Source organism: Rhodnius prolixus, unplaced genomic scaffold (genome assembly GCF_049639745.1).
Source record: "Rhodnius prolixus isolate KJV_2025 unplaced genomic scaffold, Rpr scaffold_12, whole genome shotgun sequence".
Classification (NCBI taxonomy): domain Eukaryota; kingdom Metazoa; phylum Arthropoda; class Insecta; order Hemiptera; family Reduviidae; genus Rhodnius; species Rhodnius prolixus.
Window position 1 is genome coordinate 12,442,358 of NW_027411635.1, and position 6,534 is coordinate 12,448,891.

General features: G+C 32.9%; 1 protein-coding gene across 3 annotated transcripts in view; it reads right to left on the minus strand.

Annotated features, from left to right (window-relative positions):
* LOC141462072 (uncharacterized) overlaps nucleotides 1–1,618 on the minus strand; it is a 50,647-nt gene extending 49,029 nt beyond the window's left edge. For 2 of the 3 annotated variants that reach the window (XR_012463096.1, XR_012463095.1), the window contains exon 1: nucleotides 940–1,617. The gene's annotated coding sequence lies outside the window, so the exon portion shown is untranslated. Of the gene's footprint in view, nucleotides 1–939 lie in introns of all 3 variants that reach the window. The other variant, XM_074143670.1, reaches the window with a different exon arrangement.
* Between the last annotated feature and the right edge of the window lie 4,916 nt (nucleotides 1,619–6,534).

Here is a 6,534-nt window from a genome sequence, read left to right on the forward strand (position 1 = left end):
ACGATTCAGTTGATAAAAGGGCAGCTGTTGGTATAATGGTTATAAAAGTGGCTGGTCTAGTGGTAATAAACATGGCTTTATAAGTCAGAGATCACCAGATCGAATCCCGCGAGTTGCTACTTTTTAATTGTTAGGAAAAAATTGTTAATAGTAAAGTATGTGCTTCCGCCACCGTCCACGACACCTAATAGATAGTTGGATCCCGCCTGTAAAAAATAGATATTACTTTTAGGATTCAGTTTTTGGTTTTTGGTTTTGGCTTTGACTCTAATCTATCGCTAAGTGATGCACTTGTGGGTCCCACTTCTTCGGAGTATTTCGGAGATGTGATCTTAAAATTAATAATGATGCTTTTACTTAATTTTTCTTTTTTGGTTAAAAAGAAAAATTTAGGTTATATAATATACATATATTATTAGTATCATTCAAAAACTGGTTATTTAAACGTGACTACTTTTCAAAATGAACAGTATTTGTATGCTCTCTTACTCAACTAGGAACAGAACCTATCGCAATTGCACTGATTTTTTTATTTTGAAGTTTCAGGAAGATATCCGTTTTGAGATTGGAATTTTGTGAGTAGGAAATCGCCAGTTCGAATCCCGCGTTGACTACTTTTTGTTGGAAAATTTTTTTTTATAGCGAAGTACGAGCTTCCGCCTCCGTCCTCGACACCTAATTGGTACTTAGACGTAAAGCCTCGAGTTGTGGCGTGGCAGAGCTCTTTGTGGGGCTTCCCTATTTCCTCATCATGAAAGGGAGAAGTATGCCCTATGGGGATAAGAGACTGAAATTACCACTTAATCATAATATTAAATGAAACAAAGAATAATGCAGTTAATTAGAGAGAAATATTAAACAGAATTTTTGACAGGAACGTTTTATAAGTGTTAGAAATAATTATTGCTAAATAAGAAATCTAATAAAAAGTATAAATACCTGATTACTGGTCAGCGAGGCCCGAACCTCTGACGCACAGGTAACAAGGTATATACAGTCGCTTACGCTGTCAATCGGCTAGGCCGTTCGCTGTATGGTGGGTGTTTCTTGTCTACCTCTAGACATATAGATGCACCTGCTGGGCACCGGAAATGCGCACATACATGTACGAAGCGTGTGCTAATGACGGAAATGTTCACGATTACTTCACTATCGCATTTAATTCACTTTTTTATTCTCGTTTGTGCACTTGGTGCGAAAAGTATAATATTGGTCTCAAATAAAATGTTATATATTATATAATGGTACTTGTTACGAATGCTAGACTAACTCACTGATGATGTACATGGTACAACGACTGATTGCAAACTAACTGATGTACAAAATACAGAAACTAATTGCAAAATTAAATGGTGTACCTGGTACAAAACCTGAGCACTGGCTAGACGATGTAGATAGTACAACGACTGAGCCCTGACTAAGCTTGTTGCTTACGCATAGCACAGCAAGGTACAAAGTTTAATATTTTTGCTTGCTATTTAGCTGCAAACAACACTAATTCTAAATTTTGCTGTATTTATTCAAAATATATTTTATAACTTATTTATTTTAGTACAGCCAATGCCATAAAACCTCAAATATGGCCTTAACACCAGTGTTGCCTCTAATGTTTTGTGACCTGTGTGCGCACTTTTTTAAGTGTGTGCGGTTTTTTCCAAAATAAACAAATTTTGTGCGGCAATTTAAAGAAGTGCATATAATAATAATAATAAAAAAGACAATACAATAATTGTATTAATATTCAGCCAAATATTGTACCTACTTATACGCATTGACTCTATCTTACCAGCATATCACACATTACAGCGGAACACAATGGAAAAACTACCCTAAAATCAAGTCAAATCATTAGATCGTGAAGACAGAATTTAGCTGATTACTGTGGCTTCCCTTTTCCATTCAAATGAAAAATAAGAAAATTTAAATACTTACAATGTAATAACGTTGTCTACTTCTAATTTTTTCAATTAAAACATTTGTCAAAACAAACAAACAAGAACAACAATTCACAATTATACTTATTATTGAACAACTTTAGAATTAAGGATTACATTTTTTTATTAATGGCATTTGTTTTATAACTTCTCTCTCCTGTTTTTTGGTTTTAACCAATCTGTATAATAGGATGATGAAAAATAAATGCCAGTTTCAGTCATTATAAACTTTATTATGCCGAGCTATCGATCTAGGGACTAGGTTATCTTAATGGGTCCATGAATAGACAAGACAGAAGACACACCAACCCTCTAATGACGTAAAACAGTGTATTGTAAATTAGCCCTAAAGATGACCTAGTCCCTAGGTCGAAAGCTTGGCGTAAGAAAGTTTATAATGACTAAAACTGGCATTTATTTTTCATCCTATTGAAACTATGATTCAGTAACAAAAAATAATGAACAGTATTAATCATTATGCATAAATTTACTTAAATTTAAAAAAATTTTGTGCGCGCGAATATTTTTCATGTGCGCCATGTTTAAAATTTATGTATGCGCGCACACGCGCACAGCTTAGAGGGAACACTGCTTAACACCCCGCCTGAAAAAAAAAATAGGCGATTACTTTACCTAATAATCCAGAAAGATTACTAAAGGTATTAATTTTACGGATTAATTGCAGTATTAAATCCATTGATTGACTCTTCTCTATAAATAATTGCTCATATTACACAGTGCTCTTGTATAAATACAATTCTGTCACTATGGCTAAATTTTTAAATTTAATAGGTCGTGAAAATAGTTTTTATTTTACTTACGATTATTTTCACCGTTAATATAATATTTACCAGCACTGAGATCAAGTTGTACTTTCCCGTTTTGAAACCTAAAGCGACCAGATTCATTTTAATAAACTACTTTAATGATTATTTTTTAATAAAAATATTTTTTGTCCAATGTTGAAACTTTTACTTTCATTTTCAAAATCCGAATTACAAATTATATTTCTTTATTAACGTAAAAGTGATTAGCATTTAAAATGGGGAAGTGGTGTACGACATTTTTTTAAGAACATCGAATAAAGAATGATTTTGTTTATAATTACTTTTATAATAATAAACAAAATCGCTAAAAAACCGTGCATCCAAGTGTCACTTCTGCCTTAGGTAGGATCATTTCCCCTTTATTGGTTTAACTGGGAATCATAAAAAAGCAGTATCTACTTCGGATGAATGATTATTAATCAAAAATTTCTTAAAAATGAAGCTGTTAAACGAACCGCTTCCTCCCTTTATAGAGTATTACAGGAAATATTATTAGTTTTTAAATATAAATATAGTTAATGCATTTTTTCTTTTATATTTATTTTTTTTTAAACCTAAAATACGGAACAAATTAAAACGGGGCAAGTGGAGTCCAGAACCGCAGGCCGCAGCCTTTATATCCGCCCACATTTTCCTTTCAAATTTCCAATACGTTTCTGGGTCTTCCATCATGTGCGCGTGAAAAATTTGGTTTTATCCTCATTATTTTTTAACCTCGTTAAAAACTTCTATATATCATAGTAATTTAAAAAAAAAAAAGCTGTATTTTATTATTTTTAAAGTTGTCACTAATTTTTATAAATAACAATTGAAAAAAATATCTCCCAAAAGAAATGAGATAGAAAGCTGGAATTGTGCACAGTTCTAGGGGTAAATGAGTGCTATGATTGTGTGTATTTTCTTAGTGATTACACCAATAGATGAGAAGATACAGCCGTTTGAAATATGAAGGAAATGCAACACAACGAAACATTATCACCTTATATCTCCTATAGGAAATGTGATAGAAAGCTGGAATTGTGCACAGTTCTAGAGGTAGATGAGTGCTATGATTGTGTGTATTTTCTTAGTGATTACACCCATACATGAGAAGATACAGCCATTTGAATTATGAAGGAAATGCAACACTACGAAACTTTATCACCTTATATCTCCTATGGGAAATGTGATAGAAAGCTGGAATTGTGCACAGTTCTAGAGGTAAATGAGTGCTATGATTGTGTGTATTTTCTTAGTGATTACACCAATAGATGAGAAGATACAGCCGTTTGAAATATGAAGGAAATGCAACACTACGAAACTTTATCACCTTATATCTCCTATAGGAAATGTGATAGAAAGCTAGAATTGTGCACAGTTCTAGAGGTAAATGAATACTATGATTGTGTGTATTTCCTTAGTGATTACACCAATAGAAGAGAAGATACAGCAATTTGAAATATGAAGGCAATGCAACACTACAAAACTTTATCACCTTATATCTCCTATAGGAAATGTGATAGAAAGCTAGAATTGTGCACAGTTCTAGAGGTAAATGAATACTATGATTGTGTGTATTTCCTTAGTGATTACACCAATAGAAGAGAAGATAAAGCAATTTGAAATATGAAGGCAATGCAACACTACGAAACTTTATCACCTTATATCTCCTATAGGAAATGTGATAGAAAGCTAGAATTGTGCACAGTTCTAGAGGTAAATGAGTACTATGATTGTGTGTATTTCCTTAGTGATTACACCAATAGAAGAGAAGATACAGCCATTTGAAATATGAAGAAAATGCAACACTACGAAACATTATCACCTTATATCTCCTATAGGAAATGTGATAGAAAGCTGGAATTGTGCACAGTTCTAGAGGTAAATGAGTACTATGATTGTGTGTATTTCCTTAGAGATTACACCAATAGAAGAGAAGATACAGCAATTTGAAATATGAAAGCAATGCAACACTACGAAACTTTATCACCTTATATCTCCTACAGGAAATGTGATAGAAAACTAGAATTGTGCACAGTTCTAGAGGTAAATGAATACTATGATTGTGTGTATTTCCTTAGTGATAACACCAATAGAAGAGAAGATAAAGCAATTTGAAATATGAAGAAAATGCAACACTACGAAACATTATCACCTTATATCTCCTATAAGAAATGTGATAGAAAGCTAGAATTGTGCACAGTTCTAGAGGTAAATGAGTACTATGATTGTGTGTATTTCCTTAGTGATTACACACATACATGAGAAGATAAAGCAATTTGAAATATGAAGAAAATGCAACACTACGATATATCTCCTATAGGAAATGTGATAGAAAGCTAGAATTGTGCACAGTTCTAGAGGTAAATGAATACTATGATTGTGTGTATTTCCTTAGTGATTACACCAATAGAAGAGAAGATAAAGCAATTTGAAATATGAAGGCAATGCAACACTACGAAACTTTATCACCTTATATCTCCTATAGGAAATCTGATAGAAAGCTAGAATTGTGCACAGTTCTAGAGGTAAATGAGTACTATGATTGTGTGTATTTCCGTAGTGATTACACCAATAGAAGAGAAGATACAGCCATTTGAAATATGAAGAAAATGCAACACTACGAAACATTATCACCTTATATCTCCTATAAGAAATGTGATAGAAAGCTAGAATTGTGCACAGTTCTAGAGGTAAATGAGTACTATGATTGTGTGTATTTCCTTAGTGATTACACCAATAGATGAGAAGATACAGCCATTTGAAATATGAAGAAAATGCAACACTACGAAACATTATCACCTTATATCTCCTATTAGAAATGTGATAGAAAGCTGGAATTGTGCACAGTTCTAGAGGTAAATGAGTACTATGATTGTGTGTATTTCCTTAGTGATTACACCAATAGAAGAGAAGATAAAGCAATTTGAAATATGAAGGAAATGCAACACAACGAAACATTATCACCTTATATCTCCTATAGGAAATGTGATAGAAAGCTGGAATTGTGCACAGTTCTAGAGGTAGATGAGTGCTATGATTGTGTGTATTTTCTTAGTGATTACACCCATACATGAGAAGATACAGCCATTTGAATTATGAAGGAAATGCAACACTACGAAACTTTATCACCTTATATCTCCTATGGGAAATGTGATAGAAAGCTGGAATTGTGCACAGTTCTAGAGGTAAATGAGTGCTATGATTGTGTGTATTTTCTTAGTGATTACACCAATAGATGAGAAGATACAGCCGTTTGAAATATGAAGGAAATGCAACACTACGAAACTTTATCACCTTATATCTCCTATAGGAAATGTCATAGAAAGCTAGAATTGTGCACAGTTCTAGAGGTAAATGAATACTATGATTGTGTGTATTTCCTTAGTGATTACACCAATAGAAGAGAAGATACAGCAATTTGAAATATGAAGGCAATGCAACACTACGAAACTTTATCACCTTATATCTCCTATAGGAAATGTGATAGAAAGCTAGAATTGTGCACAGTTCTAGAGGTAAATGAATACTATGATTGTGTGTATTTCCTTAGTGATTACACCAATAGAAGAGAAGATAAAGCAATTTGAAATATGAAGGCAATGCAACACTACGAAACTTTATCACCTTATATCTCCTATAGGAAATGTGATAGAAAGCTAGAATTGTGCACAGTTCTAGAGGTAAATGAGTACTATGATTGTGTGTATTTCCTTAGTGATTACACCAATAGAAGAGAAGATACAGCCATTTGAAATATGAAGAAAATGCAACACTACGAAACATTATCACCT